At 34.7% G+C, this 17,174-nt stretch overlaps 1 long non-coding RNA gene across 2 annotated transcripts; it reads left to right on the forward strand.

Moving 5' to 3' along the window:
• Positions 1-1,014: 1,014 nt before the first annotated feature.
• On the forward strand, positions 1,015-1,900 carry LOC148791637 (uncharacterized). Of its 2 annotated transcripts, none has more exons than XR_016076081.1 (3): positions 1,015-1,171; positions 1,275-1,401; positions 1,518-1,900. It is a non-coding gene; the product is annotated as an uncharacterized LOC148791637 (long non-coding RNA). The 2 variants fall into 2 exon arrangements; XR_016076080.1 differs by having other exon boundaries at positions 1,527-1,900.
• Positions 1,901-17,174: the final 15,274 nt, after the last annotated feature.

Here is a 17,174-nt window from a genome sequence, read left to right on the forward strand (position 1 = left end):
AGTTTTTGCGCTTTTTTTCTATTCATCTTTGTGTAGAAATGCGCGCAAAAAGACATGCCTTAACCAAACAGGCTTCGAGCTGCTCAAATTTTAACGCAGAAACTCAATGCGACTTTTGACTATCAGAGCTACCAGAAGATCTTCCCAAAAAGACTTGCCAAACAACCCGTACATCTCTCCATATTAGATTCCAACTCTCTTTGGAACTGATGTTGAAGGGTATTTTGCCATCAAGGTCTCATGCCGAGATTTAATAGTATACTAGCAGGGCCCCATGCAAATCCAAAAAATAATTAATTTTACTAATTGATAACAATTTTTCATGCTTGCACCTACCATATATATTGAAGTCGACTTCCACTTTCTCTGAGTCTTCTTCTTAAGCCTTCATTTCAGATACAGCATATTCCTTCTCTTGATCAGCTTGTTGATATTTTCACCAAACCTCTATCATTTCCACGCTTCACATTGATAGTTGACAAGCTGCATGTGCTTCCTATACCCATTAGCTTGAGAGGGCATATTGAAGATAATGGTGACATATCACCAGTAGTTACCACATCATCAGATAGATATCAAGACTCCACTCAAACTGGTTAATCTCAGTTATAGTTTATCTAGGATTTCCAGATCTGATCATGGTTCTGATAAAGTAGCCATTCGAACCATTCTCAAAATCCTGTTCTATTTACTGTTCTTATTTTCAAACCTGTCTTATTTCCAACAAGCCATAGCAGCTGTGCATGGGGAGCATCTCCCTTGTCCAGTAGCAGACAAATAGCAATCTACCATGGCAGAGTTAAAATTTTTTTTTTTTTTTTGTTTTTTTTGGTAGATTGCTATTAGTTGGTTCAGAGGATGTGAATTCTCTTGGGACTGTGTTTGGACCTTGTAAGCTTCTCTGAAATATCTAGCAAGAGATGTCACATCATAGGTAGGTAACCTGTCAATGCACACAGCGACTTGGTGGGTTTAGAGGGGGGTTGTCTGTCTATAAAAGCACTATATATGTTGTAGTGGATGCACCGTGCAATTACACATTACACTCATTTCTCTTCTTTCCCATATATGTTTAATTGGCTATAGAGAGCTTTTCGATCTGCCTGCCTCTTTCCTTATTTGATTTTCCAAGCCACCAATGGCTTCAAACATTTTTACATCCTTTCTGCTGGTAAAGCAGCATATATCTTATCTTTGTTCAATTCTTCCCATTCTATATATTCTCTTTGTCTTCTCTATATATTCTTCCCACTTCTTATGCATTTATCCAACAGTTTGTGCAGCTTCTACTTGCGGTGGCTGTGGCAACTGATGATGCTGCTATACCTTCTGAGATTTACTGGAACTCAATGCTACCCAATACTCCAATGCCAAAATTGGTTCAGCATCAACTAATATCTGGTTCGCCCACAATCTATTAGCTTATTTATCTCTATAACCTAGTTTAATTTGCTACAATGTTGTTTATTAACAACAATTGCAAATAAATCTGAATGAATTATCTGAATATATACAAGTCATATCAGGTATCTATTTAAACTCTGAACTAAATCACCTTGGAAAGATGATTGTAGTTCCTAGATACAACGCACAGTGGCATTTTATGAAACGGGGTTCTTTGAAGGGTTTCCAGGAAATATGTTTTCACAACCACAAACAACTGACTACTGATGTTGATAGGTCAAATATTAATAGGTCAAATAATATAAATAAGTTGAGGTAAATAATAGAAGTAAAAATATTAATTTAAAAATCCACTAAACTTCCACTTAAAATGGGTTCATTAAGACCCATTTTCGATGGAACCCATTTCCAATAAACAAGTTCACATACAACTATTTTAAAGTGGGCCCATTAAGACTTGTATGGTACATGGTTATGATTATAACCATGTATATTATGGGTAAAAATAAAAATAATAAATTAATTTAAGTAATAATAATCATAATAATACATTATTGAAATAATAATAATCATTTATTTTAAATAATAAATTGTTAAATTATTATAGTAATAATAATAATGATTTAAATATAACAAAAATACAAAACAATAATAATAATAACAAACCAAATATAATAATCGTAATTAATTAATAATAAATAATAAATTAGAGTAATAGTAGTAGTAGTAGTAATAATAATAATAATAATAATAATAATAATAATAATAGTAACAATAATAATTTATTTTAAATAATAAATTGACTTTGTTTTGGCCATTCTTACTATAGTTTATTTTAGTCTTTGGCAAAGTGATTAGACCATTTTTTTTATTCTTTCAATTTTTTTATAAGTCTTGATTGTTTCTTTTGTAATGAACAAAACTCGTGCATCGCACCGGTCCCCGCTAGTATATATATATATGTATATATACCTTATGTGTTTTTGTGAATGTTTGGCCCAAATGTACTTTTGAAGCACAAAGTGAAAAAAATAGCTTCAGATGATTTTGTTCTAAAAAACCACATGTTACTAAATAGTGAAGCATTTTCTTGTTGCCAAAATGCAAAAATACTTTTTTCAAGCCGTGCCACCTACGGCTAGGCCCGACATGGCACAACAGCCTGCAGGTCGTGCCAGGCCTAGCATGTTGGTCTATGTCGTGCTGGGCTGGGGGTTTGTAGTCCATGGGCCAACACGGCACAGCACGACTGTTGGTGCGGTGCCGCCCGCGACCCACGAGCCGGCATGGCCCGCAGGGCCCGTATCGAGCTGCGTTTGGCACGTCTGAAAACTAGCCATTGCCCCCCGCCCCCCCCCCCCCCCCCCCAATGGCTAGTTTTAGCTTTTTAGGAGATTTTTACATAAATACCCCCTAATAGCTATATAGGGGGGTATTTATGTATTTTGCTTATGGAGGGGAGAAAAAATAGCACAAATGCCCCCCAACAGCTATATAACAACTAGTTTAGGGGGGCTTTTTGGATAAAGTTATAAACAACTTTACAATGACCAAAATACCCCTCCCAACAACTAAAAAACAGCTAGTTTATAGGGTATTTTGGGTAATTGAATTATTTTCAATTCCTATAGATAGCTTTATCCTCCACCAATCTCATCACACCAATTCAACAATTGTCTTAATCTCTTCTCTCTCTCATACATTCTCTACAATCTGAGTAACTCTAATTGGTTGATTGTCTGATTCTCCAATTCTCAAGTCTCAACTTTATTGAAGTTTCAACAAGAAAAATGCTTGCTCAACCAGTTCAAGTATCTCAAGTTAGTAATTTGGGAGGCTTGAATGTTGAAAAACTTTAACCGTTGAAATCAAGTTGTGATTCTGAACCGGCAATCTAAGTCCAATTAAATTAATTTTTATCTTTTTAGAATTTAAAAAAAAAATGGCCGGCTCTTCCCAAAACCGATTCCCCAACATGTTCACTATTGATAATATTCAATCACATCATGATAGTATTAGCACTGATGCTATTGATATTGATGGAAGTGGAACTTTCACCCCTGGTATCATGATAGTGTTAGCACTTATGCTATTGATATTGATGGAAGTGGAACTTCCACCCCTGGTACTGATACTAGAGGAAAGAAAAAGATGGCCTCTAAGTTGAGTAGTCCGATTTAGAAAATATTTAAAGTAGAGAAAATTGAGGGGAAGGGAAAATGAGCAGTTTGCCAAAAATGTAGAAGAGACTTTAACTATTATAGCAAGGGTGGTACTGACCATTTGATCAGACATTTGCTCACACATGAGAAAGAAGAAGAAGAAGAAGAGAGAGAAACAACACAAACACAAATTGGGAGGGGGAGTTTTGGTACATTTAAATATTCACAAGAAAAAATTAGACAAGAATTAGCAAAATATATTTTACATGCAAAACAACCATTTATGTTAATTGAAGATACTAAGCTTAAAAAATGGTTGCTTAATCTGTAAATCCACAATATAAAAAAATTTCTAGGAATACTATTAGATCGGATGCTTTAAAAAATATTTTTTTATTCATATAAACAAAATTTAATTTATTTGTTATCAAATCTTAATTCTAAAGTTGCAATTACTTATGATGTTTGGACATCTAAATTTAACATAAGTTATATTTGTGTTACCGGCCATTTTATTGATGAAAATTGGCTTTTAAATAAAAAGAATTTTAAGTTTTATTAGGCTTGAATGGCCACATACTAACCCAACTATTGTTGCAAGCACCGGTCCCCGCTAGTATATATATATGTACATATACCTTATGTGTTTTTGTGAATGTTTGGCCCAAATGTACTTTTGAAGCACAAAGTGAAAAAAATAGCTTCAAATGATTTTGTTCTAAAAAACCACATGTTACTAAATAGTGAAGCATTTTCTTGTTGCCAAAATGCAAAAATACTTTTTTCAGGCCGTGCCACCTACGGCTAGGCCCGACATGGCACAACAGCCTGCAGGTCGTGCCAGGCCTAGCACATGGAACCGGTTTTTTCCAGTCTGATTGTCCGGTCCAGTCCAATTTTGAAAACCATGCTTCTCAGCTGCATTCTTTGAAAAAACTTCACACTCCATACTTTGCGGAGGAACTCCTGGTCAATTTCAAAAAACTAGTCACTTAGGTTGTGTTTGATATCATTGCTATTTCTTCAAGAAATGTTTGGGGTTGATCAATAAAAATAGGAATTAAAATATGAGTTGTCATGTCACACAATCAGCTGAAACGTTTTGGGCTGATCAATATAGAAATTGTTGTCACTTAAAACATCAAATTTGATGTTTCAACTCTAAATAGCAAAGATCATTCCCCACATACATTTTTTAGTTGAAGTAACTTTCATATGTAACGTGGCAACTCGTCTTTCTCATTAATTTCTATTAATGAACCCCAAAACGTTTCATGAAGAAACTGCAATGGTACCAAACACACAGTTAGTGTTTTGTAGAAGGTTTGATTTTACATTAAAGATTTGAGGCAGATTTGTTTCTTTCACTGTAGGTTAGTTTTGAGATGGAGTTGTTTCTGGCTCTATTCTGTGTTGGGTGAACTTGTAGAGCCAATAAAAGTTGATTAGTAAGGGAGTGAATGGAATAATAGTTCCATATATAGTGATATAGATAATCAATATTGAGATGAGAGGATAGTGCATGTGATTTCCCTTTTCCTTTTCATCTTAGCACTGTTGTATGGGTGGTTGCATGGAGACATGCATGGAGTCATCTATATCTCCAATAGCCCCCCTCAAGAAGACCAGGTTAAGGAAATAGTGAGCTTGGCATGCAAACAAGTGAACTAATTATAAGACACTGGTTTGGTGAAGATGTTGTATCCTTGATGAGGGCATGAAATACTGGATTCTCCGTAAGATATGTAACACTAAGGCTATGTTTGGTTTGAAAGAAAAGTAGGGAAAGGAAAGGAAAAGTAAGGAAATCTTTACAAACTTTATATAGGTTTTCATATCTTTCCCTTCCTTTCTCTACCTTTTCCTTCAAACCAAACATAGCCTAAAGTTGTCATACTACAAACTGAACTTAGCATCCTCAAGGACATGAAGTTCATGTAGAAGAGACTGGAGCCATAAGATTTCAACAGAGGCCATGTCAATACCGCGATATTCACTTTTCATGTTGGAATAGGAGACAGTGGGCTGCTTCTTTGATGACCAAGAAATGAGATTACTGCCCAAAAGAATACAATTACCACTTTGGGATTTTCTATCACCAGAGCATCTTGCCCAGTCACATCTGAGTAAGCATGAAGCTAAAAATTGGAGAGAGAGTCCAAAATGGATGGGGTCATTCAAGTAGCATAATATTCTCTTCACTACAGTCTAATGCTCAAACATTGGATTGTGCAAGAACTGGCACACCTTATTTACAGAGATATGTCATGTCTAGATTAGTGAGATACTGAAGAGCACATGAAATGCTCCTATAAGAAGGTGAATCTTCAAGAGATTCACCCAAATCTTTGGAGAGCTTAGATGAGGTGGACCTGGGGGTAGAGATAAGGTGAGCTCCATCCATCTTGGCCTTCAATAGCAAATCAACAATGTATTTGTGCTAATTTAAGAAAATACCATCAGACGAACAATGGGCTTCAAGGCCAAGAAACTCGTGAAAGGGCCCATGGTGTTTAAGTCAAAAGTGTTTGTCCATGGCCGAAATGAGATCCATAACATGAGAAATATGAGAGCATGTGATAATAATATCGTCAACATAGATGAGTACAAAAATAGTGTATTGAGGCTGCTAATGCTAAGAAGAGAGAATAGTCAGCCTTGGAGGTAGAAAAACCCGTGAAAAACCCGTATCAAGCAAGAAAAGACACAACTTCTGAAACTAGGCTCGTGGAACCTATTTGAGGCCATAAATGGATTTTTGTAACTTACAAACATGTATAGGAAAATCTATGTGAAAGAACCCTTGAGGTTGTCTGGGCTGATGGAACAACTGCCAAGGCAGGAGGAGGAAGCCAAACATTATTAGGGGTGCAACTTGGGTGGGTTTTGTTGGGTCGAAGGTCACGTCCAAACCTTTAGCTTGTGCTTGAGTTGAGTTGGAGCGGCCTTTGGCTGGTTGGTTAGTTTTAGAAGAATTAATGTATGTATTTTAATGTAATCATCTTTTAATAGACTTTATAGTCTAATTAATTAATAATAGAATTTAAGGTAATTTCTTAAACTACCCCTATAATTTAGTTAATTGATTAAGTGTATCTCTACTGTTTGAAAATTGACTGTCTCTCCCTATTCCTTTTTGACGATTGTCTAAATGTTCCCCTGCCGTTAAGGTCCCCCTCATAAGACGTTCAAATGTGCCATTATATGACTGTTATAATTTTGGAAAATCCCAAAATTACCCTTTTATGTTAAAAATGCCAAATCAAAAATCCCATCATGTAAGCCCTCCAAGTCTGCGTTAAAGTACCTCATAGGGTTGAGCCACTCACTACTTGCCGTTAAGGTCCCCCCCATAAAACGTTCAAATGTGCCATCATATGACTGTTATAACTTTGAAAAATCCCAAAATTACCCTTTTATGTTAAAAATGCCAAATCAAAAATCCCATCATGTAAGCCCTTCAAGTCTGCGTTAAAGTACCTCATAGGGTTGAGCCACTCACTAATATCAGCTCGAGGGGGAGAAGGGGAGTCTCCAGCACCGGCACCGCTGTTTGAGTTTGAAGACTGCGACTGCGCACATCTGAATTCGTGCGGATGCTCAAATCAGGTGAATAAGGGCCAGTCGACTGCTCCATGGACGAGACGAGAGTGCTTATTCGACTGTGCACAGTCACCTGAAAAACGAAGCACTCTACCATTTCTCAAACCAGCACGGCACCGGCACCGCTGTTTGAGTTTGAAAACTCTCGCATGAAGACTGTTTCCCCTGCCTGCCTGCCTTGCCCTCCCTTTCCTTCAACTTCTCCCCCACTTCCCCTCTCCCTCTCGTCTCGTCTGTACAGAAGCTTTCAACTTTTTTTGTGCGATTAACTCCCCCTCTTCCTCTCGTCTCGTCCGTTTCTACCTACCTTATTAACCCATCCGTACGGCTGCTCCATGGTAAGATATGAGAAATGGTAGAAGCCAATTTAGCGATCAGTAAGAATTGCAAAACCAAAGAGTGCTTCGTTTTAGATAGAAAGTCTTGGCGTCCTCCATTGTTGCTTAAGCAGTGGACAGTCGGTGCTCTGGAAGACACGGGAGAGGGATCATAAGCTTCGGAACTCAGGATTAATGACAGTGGTGGGTAATCAGACCTGGACAGCAACGAAGAAGGAGATGGTAGTACCGGTACTCGTCGTCCTCCATTGTTGCTCAGGTGGTGGCCAGTTGGTGCTCTCGTGGGCTTACCTTACTGGGCTGTCTTCAATTTCATCAGTACTCTGGTGGGTTCACCTTACTGGGTTGTCTTCGATTTCAGTGGAAGAAGAATAACAAGAGGTGGGAATGAAATGGTGGAAAACAGTGCTGCTGGTGGTACAGGGAAGCCATTAAATGGCACCCATAGGGAAGTCATGAAATGTTGGAAAGTTGTCCTCCAGTTGCTCTTGACAAAATCCGTGGCCCACAGTATCAAGTTTCAACTAAATGATCAAAGAGAGCAAGCGGCTTTAGCAGACTGTGTAGAGCTGATGGACTTGTCCATCGATTTCTTTTGAGCGGCTGCTCCGGAAAGTACAAAGAGAACTTATATCCCACTTTATGGTTTGAGAAAGAGTGATAGATAGAAAGAGAGGAATGAATGAGATTTGTAGGGAAGGGAAAGGGAGATGAAGGCGGAGGCGGAGACGGGATAGAAATGGTTGGGTTTGAAAGGTTAGGGTTTTGATGAATCAGAGTTTCTTTTCCCTTTTCTCTTTTTTATTTTGAAAAATTAAAGAAGAATAAAGGGTACAAATTTCATTTACAAATCTATAAATACATATTTTATACATGTATACATGCATATATCATTAGAAAAAAGATTTTTTATCTAATAATGGTACATATATGTATGCTACCCATGGCCTCAATCCAAGCCTAGCCCGAGGCGGCATATATGGTTTCATTAGTTGGTGCCAATGGGACTAAAGTTAAGGTTGTAGTTCTGTGCCATAGGAACACATTAAGGCCCCGTTTTTTCGGTAAATTACTTACTCGGATAAATGTAATTATTTGAACAAGTTTTTCTTGGGAAACACTTACCGGAGTAAGTGTATATTCATATTCTTTTATTTCTCAGGTAAATAAGGTAATGGTTATTTTAGCCATAAAAATCCATTAATAAAAGGCTCATTCTTTTCTCGTTCAAGTATTAGCAACTTTCCCCCAATGTGGGAAAGTTATTTATCCACCTAGGAAATGGGTATCACTTACTTGGGTAAAATGATATACCCACCAAAATAAACTTTCCCCGGTCCTCACATAAATATGAAAAAAGAACATGGGATTCTTGGTCAATGGGAACCAAAATCCCATTGACAAACTTTCCCCCCTCTCAAAATCCAAAAAAAGAACCCAAAATTTGTTCCTAAGCGCATACCCTTCAAATTACTCCAGGTTAAGCACAACATTGTTCCCATCTACCATTTTTTCAAGAGATTATAGATATGCCCTGTATGTACATTTCATTATCGAGTTAAATGTGTCCCCAATTCATGTTCACACCCGGTTTTATGCTTTTGCTAGATTATCTTATCTTATTTGAAATCTAAGTAGTTATGAATTTATTTTGTCTTTTTAGCAATAATTAAAATATTGGTGGCGTGTGTCGTGTATTGTATTAGGACAACTTGAATTGAATATGCTTTGGAAATACCTAGATGCAAACAAAAGATATAAACATTTGAATACATAGGGAAATACATACAAATCCTATAAATACATTATTAACAATAAATTTAGGGTCAAAATAGCCACAAATAAAGCATAAATACATATGAAATGTATATTTTAATGGTATAAAAGAAGAAATATATTACAATAAATATAATAAAATGCATAAATATCATATAGTTTTATCAATGATACATTAATCAAAACTCCAAGACACAAATTATATAGACTTTTACAAAGTAATACATGCACAAAGCCATTATTTATTTATTATGTTAATTTCTTTTTAAGTCTAAGACACAACATAAGAAACTATTATATTTTAATTATTATATCAATTATTTTTACTTTTCAACAATAATAAAAAAGTCAACAAAATATTAAATTCTCAAATGTCTAGTAAACAATATTTTTATTTTTATAAACAATAAATATGTTATTATAAAATATAAATTAAAATATTGATTAATAATTTATAAAAATACATAGCATCAACTTAAAATATATCAAATCTATTTAAGCATCTAAAATACATATCAGATGAAAATTTTTAATTACTAAAATAATGATTTCAGTGTTAGTATTTTTATTTCTATAAATTATTTTGAAATATAAAAATCATTTTTGTTGTAGATGTAGGTTAGTGGATTTAATAGATTCAATTTAATATTAAATTCTTGAATATTTGTAAACAATATTTTTATTTTTGTAAATAATAAATATGTTGTTGTTTAATGTAAATTAAAATGTTATTAACAATTTACAAAAGTATAAACAAATTTCTAACATGTGAAAATTCATAAATTTTAAACACTAAAATAATTATTCTATTATTGGTTTTTTATTTCTATAATTTTTTTGAGATTAAAATTCATTCTTTTGATATAAATGTGGGTTTGGTATATCATTTATCCCATATTTATAAAATACCGATTTTGAAGATTGTTTTCCTTTTTAATTTTTAGTTGAGCATAAACATAAAACATCTATTTGCATGTGGAAACAAAAATGAATAAAAGGTATTTTACTTTATCTATTAACTTGAAATCAGTGAGCAGCCTAATGATTTAAGGTCCCATATATAGGTAAGGGGCAACCAGGGTTTAAGTCTATGAATTGCATTTTTGAGTAGAGAGATAAGAGATTAAAAGGCACGCTGTTGGGTATACTTTTTAAGACTGCCATTTTCATTCTACAAAGCCCAAATCTTTTCATTTCCAAATAATATAAGAAATCAGCAGACCTTATGATACTAGAACTGTAATGGATTGTAAGGTTGTGTTTGGATAAGTAAAGCCCATAAACACAAAGCCCCAACTTTAGCTTTTGAAATTGGGGGTTAAAAATGTTTTGAGTTCAAACCAACGTTTTTTAACCATCATTGACTCGGACGGTTGGATCGTTTGGCCTGGGAATCAATAGGCAATTGATTCTATTTTACCCCAAACCCGAAATCTAGTCAAAATCATTGAAAAAATCAACAAACCGTTGACCCGAGCAGTCGAACCGTCAACCCGTTGACCCATTCAACGGGTTTTGACCATTTTTTTATTTTTTTAATTTTGATGTCAGAATGGACCGTCCGTTCGACGTGGACGGTCGGACCGTTGATCCGAAAATCGGTGCCCAGAACGGTTCCGTTTTCGGGTCATTTTTTAAAACGTTGGTTCAAATTATAATGTTTTTAAAGCAATTTTAAATGCTCAAAACACTTTCTAGCTCAATCAATGTTCAAAAAATTGTTACGTATCAGTTGATACATATTGTATCGGGCCCTTCCCGATACTCCCCTACAGGGGTTGTATCAGGTCAGGGCCTACTTTAAAGGATAGCCGGGACTTAAACCAGCCCCTCTGAACCAAAATCGAAAAAAAAAATAAGTACAAGATAAAAAAAAAAAGACTGAGATGTATCGGCCAGTATCAATACCTTGAACCTTGATCACAGTCCAAAGCTGAAAAGAAAATCTTATCCGTTTACAGTGTTAGATAATAAAAACTATTCAAGGACCTTTCCTATCATCTTAATCTTTTAGGTTAAACTGTTACTTGAGATGGTATCAGAGCTTATTCCAAGTGGTCTGATGTTGCGATCCTTATCGCCTTCATTATATTTAATTAAATTTCAACATAAGGCATAAGTGGTCTGTAAGCTTCAAGCCCAATGGGCTTTGCGTGGCACAGCACCACACTTCTAACCCCCACCCCAAATTTGATGGTAGCGGAATTCAAATTCCCGTCTCTGCTGCTGGAAGGAACCAGCTTACTCCTACGAACTTATTATCAAGAAGGTTAGAAGATGAGTTCTATTACATTACGAACTTATTATCAAGAAGGTTAGAAGATGAGTTCTATTACATATATAGTTGGCCAACTCATCATCAATGTAAATTGATGTAAAGACTATAAATCTATGTGGTTACAGACTTACAGTGTAGTGCTTTTCACTTATAATGAACAAAAATTTGAGCTTAGTTTGTGTAAAATTAGAAGGCGGAAGTTGAAAGTCCCCAACGATTAAAACAGATGCCCCCAAAATTTGATCAATGACATGATCATCTTCCTAAGAAAATTCCTGGTATAGAATTTTTCAGCATCATCAAGATGTTTTCTTAGATATACCAATAATACAAACTCCACTCATAATTTGATTGTTTCGGTTTATTATCAATCTGCATTTTACACAGGCATTAGATAGTCTCGTGACCGCTTTTAGGCCAAAAATTGTTGTTTTGGTCAATGATTCATTGACCCAAGTAATCGAACCGTTGACCTAGATAATAGTTTTTGGTCGTTTTTATTTTTTAATTTTTTATATTTTAAGTCAAAACAGGTCATCCATTCAAACCAGATGGTTAGACCATTTAACGTGGGAACTGGTCCCCAAACGGCTCCCTGTCTGGTCCGGTTTTAAAAACCTTGAAGTAAATATATGGATTTTCTAAATGGCATACAATTTTAGGGTTCACAATTTAACATTTCAAAATCCCTTAGGATGTGTTTGGAATCGTGACTGTTGCACTTTTGAAAAGTGTGATCTGATCGGTGTAATGTTTTACATCAATTTTGTCGATATAGTATTTACATCGATAATCAATGTAAAACTTTACATTTGATAAAGTTTTACACTAATTCATGACGTAAAACTCCACTCCATCCAAATGCACATAAAACTGAACCGGAGTGGAATTTTACTTCAATCATGATTACACACTCCCTCGAAACGCCAACAATCATGATTACACACTCCCTCGAAACGCCAACAAAAGCAAACCAGTGTAAATTTTTACATCATTCTTGATTTACACTGATTCCAAACGCAGCCTTAGACTGTATTTGGTTGTAGTGCTACTTTATTTGCACTAGTATAAATGCATGGGAGTGCAAATGAAAAAAAAAATACAAATTCTCATTTAATCTTTTTTAGATTTACTTTATTCTTTTTCATGTCTTAATTTATTTTATTTGTATTACAATCAAACAAAATAAGCTAAAATTTAAAAAAAAAAATAGGTCAAAATTTACACTCAAATCATTTATATCATTTATACTGTCATAGTTTTACATCAGTACAAATTTATTTGCATTGCAACCAAATACAGCCTTACCAATTACCATCAGGTTTGGGGTAGCAAATGGTATCCTTCTTCACTAGCAAATACTACATAGCTTCTTCGTTTTTAAGTTTAGCGACAGTTGTTCGGATATTAGAGATCTCCTCGATAGCTTATGATATTGGAAGATGCTTTACATTAATGTAGCCATAAGCCAACTATTGGCTATAATTCCCTTTGTTTGTATTATTCTTTTCTTAACATGCATCCACGTACCGTCATATTTGCATTACTAATGGAGGAAATTCTTCATCAAATATAATATATAGTACAAATTTTGATACGTTCATGGTTCAAAGTAAAGATATACCTTTATCTATCGGTAATTTTTTTTAATTTATATACGTTGTGGGTGTGAAGGTCCATGACTAGATGTCATTGCTTGCATTTGCTCAATTCAGTTCATGAGAAAAGCAATTTGGAGGTCTTTTTCTTCTACTGTCTTTGTTAACATAGCAATAGTTGCAGTCATTTCAGCAAGTTGTAATTCAACTGTAATAGTTCTCGTCATCATAACGAGTGCTATCGAAGTGTAGGAGTGTGTTTGTATGTAATCGGACCCTCTAGTCTTAGAGGAGTTAGGCTGAGAGTCGAACCTTGATCCGGTACTATATTCCGCGTCCGACACAAGTATTTATCCACTTGGATGCTCAAGTGGAATTGTTGAGATCAACTCTTTTCTTGGAGTTATCCCTTCCTTAATAACGTTCTTCACCATTGGTTGCCTTAAAGGTTCTGTTTGGTTCAGCTTTTTAAAGGGAATAAGAGATGTAACCAATTGTGAATTCATGGACCTCGTCATGAGACAAGTGGTTGGCCTCTCATACTTAGAAGTTGGCAAAGCACTTGAACTAGATGACCTTGTACTATAAGTTGCATTTTTCTTGTTGTCTGTGACACTAGAAATGACTTTCTTAGGAGCCATGTATCCAAGCCACTTACAAAAACTTGATGTGCCAGCTTGAGAGATGAGAGGAAAGAGATGTTCCACTGGGAATGCCAGAAATTAGTCAACACAAGTTTCGTGCGTAATTTTGGAGTACAAAAAATAATGAAGACAAATTAAAAAAATTAATTTTTTTTTTTTGAGAAATGAAGATCTTCTTGATTACAACAATTAATTTGATAGAAGATTTCTTGTTTGCAGTAATTTGATGGAGCTTTCTTTGATTATAGAAACTCAAATGACCAAATTCTTTGATTCATGTAACACGGAACTACAACAGTTTTGAAGCTTCAATAGTTGAGAAGCCAAATTTCTAGTTCTTCCTTCCTGGAACAAGAAAAGTTGAAACAATACTCAGGAATTGCTAGAGAGAGCCGAAGAGAAGAGAATGATTTTAGTTGAACACCTCTCAACATGCACGTGGCTAAGAGCATTTAATTTGAAACTTCAACATAGGCACATGAAATTTGAATTCAAATGAGACGAACCATATTCGGCTAGCTATGGTTTCTTTCTTCGTTTGACAATAATTTTTTATTCTATTATAGGTAATGATTGCCATTTAAATGAAGGGCCCCACAAGATTGATTTGAAAGACATCCAACTTAATGGGATTCTCTTAATAAAAATTTGTATTATTTTGGAAAATTGACGGGTTTGAGAACTCCAATTAACAGATCGGTGATCTTTGTATAAATAAGGTTGATTAGAAGTGGTTTGTAAGGGTACCACTTGGCAAGAAATTAGGGCCCACATAAGGAAGAAAATCCATTAATTGAATTAACTTAATTCTCCTTGAATCAGCCAACAAAATTTTCCTTTTAGCCAATCAATCGGGCCCACTACATTGATTAGAGAAAACCTCTCTAATTGATTTGAGAGAAAAAAAAAATCTTTCCAATTGCCATAAATGGTGAGCCTGTCACTACTAAGTTTGGCTTGTAGTGGGCCCTACCCATCATACTCTTGGGTTTGAATTTAATGATACCTTCCCCATAAATACATTAGGGAGCCCATTTTCTAGTTGAATTTCACATTGGGTCTCATCCAACATCTTTATTGGGCCCAATTTTTTGTTATTCTTTTCTTAGTGGACCCAATAGCTCCGTTTTGTTCAATCTCATGTTGGGCCCTATTTATTTCAGTTCTTGGGCCCAAAACTTATATATCAGCAATCATTATCTAGAATTGCAATGTACAAAGTACATGCACATTTACTAGTATGCAAATGTCTCTATATTTATATAATTGGGCTAGTTTCAACTACCTAAGGGCTATGTTCAAGCCCAACCCAAAAACTAAGAAATGCAAAACTTTTGGGCTCATCCAACCCAAAGACCGAAAATCTATGCCTAACTAGTCTTAAGAGGGCATGTGGCAACGAGCTTGTGAATGGCATTTTGATAAGCGGAAATAGTGGATGCAACCAATTAGGGGTGTGTGGTTGGATCATAGCTCAGGTAGTGAGGTTGGTTTTGATAGGTAAGAGGTATTAGGAGGAAAAGTTTATAGGATAGAAGGATTAATATTAGAGGAAAGTATGTTTTTATTGGTGTATGTGGAGGTGAAGTGTTCACATATGATTATTAATACGTTTTTAATGGTGTATGTGGAGAAAGTACATCTTTAATGGCTTAGATTGGTTGATGACTTTAATGGAAGTGTCAATTACATGATTTGTAATATGATAATTAATACAACGTTAATTGTTTTAATTACCACTTCTTTCAAGCATTTTAAAACTGGATCAAACAGGGAATCGTTCTGGGGACCATTTCCCAGTTCGAACAGTTCAACCATTCAGTTTGAACGGATAGCCCGTTCTGACTTAAAAAAAGTAAAATAAAAAATAAAAAATGGCTAAAAACCATTGTTTGGATCAACAGTTTGATGGTTCGGCCACCCGGATCAGTGGATCACTAACCAAATCAATGGTTTTTACCAAAAAGCGGATTTAGCATGAATCGGAAACGGTTACCTAACCAATTCCTAGTTTTTTCAGTCCCTCCAGTTTTGAGAACCATGACTTCTTTATTAAAATATTAAAATACAAAGTTATCCTTTGAAATCTATAGATAGGGGACAATTTATGTCAAATAAAAATTCCACAAAGAAAAACCCCATTAGCACTTTCTAAAGAAAAAGAGTTTGTATAAACACCTATAAATATTGGTGTCCAAAAATACGATACAGTACTTATGCATTAAGCATATTCCGAATATAGATGGATCGGATCAGATTCGGGATGGCAATTTTCCCCATTTCCCCGATCCCTATGGGGATCCGCCCCGAATGGGGCGGAGATGGGGATGATTTCCCCCCGTGGGGACAGGAATGGGGAAATTTTGATCCCCATTAGCGGGGAGAGGGCGGGGACGGGGAGAGCACTCCCCACCCCGCAAGGACCCCGATCCCCGCCCCATGGGATTCCCACTAATATATGTATATATATATATATATATATATATATATATATATATATATATATATATATATATATATATATATATACATACGTTATATAAGTATATATGTACACATACATCTATACTTATTTTTAAAAAGTTAACCTATTTTTGAAATTTTTTTTTAAGTATATCTTTTATTGATATTAAACCCCAAAAATTCCCTTCTATGCTAGAAACCCAAAAAAAATAATAAAACAGATGAATAATGTGAACTGTAGAAAAAAATATTACAGAACCCAAATGTTTCAATTGTATTAAATGTGATAAAAATAATAATAATTATAATAAAAATCAACATTTTCTTCAGAATATATTGCACAAGATAGTTAAAATCCTAATTTTGGTTTAAGCAATGTGTTAATACCTGTTTATATTAAATTCGGTTCTCTGAATATAATATATATGGTAAATAATAGGACATAAATCTTGCTTTCCTTCTAAGTCTATTGACAGGATTTATTTCTGTATTTCTTTGTGATCACTTTCTTGAATTTGTTATATCTTGTATTTTGAGAATTTATTAATAAAATTTAGAAAATATTATAAACAAAAAAAGCTAAATATTTTAAGAGATAATTAATTGTATCCTTGTGTATTGAATTTTATCATTACGGGGCCATGTCGCGTGAAAATAACTAACGTGAGTTAAGTTTTCATGATGTTTTCAATAAAGCTTTTCTTTTTTCTAAAAAAATGAACCTTAATTATGCAAATTTCTCTTAAAACTATAATTTTGTCTTTATTTAATATTTGAAATTGGCACATAAATATTCATCATCATCATCAACGTTCTAAATATCGGTGAATCAGCCTATATCGGTGCTTTTTCCTATATTTTATTTTTTTTTTATCAAAATCAATTCAGAGAGATCATCAATTTAAGTC

This window comes from Nelumbo nucifera, chromosome 5 (assembly GCF_055504915.1).
Source record: "Nelumbo nucifera cultivar China Antique chromosome 5, China Antique-T2T, whole genome shotgun sequence".
NCBI lineage: Eukaryota > Viridiplantae > Streptophyta > Magnoliopsida > Proteales > Nelumbonaceae > Nelumbo > Nelumbo nucifera.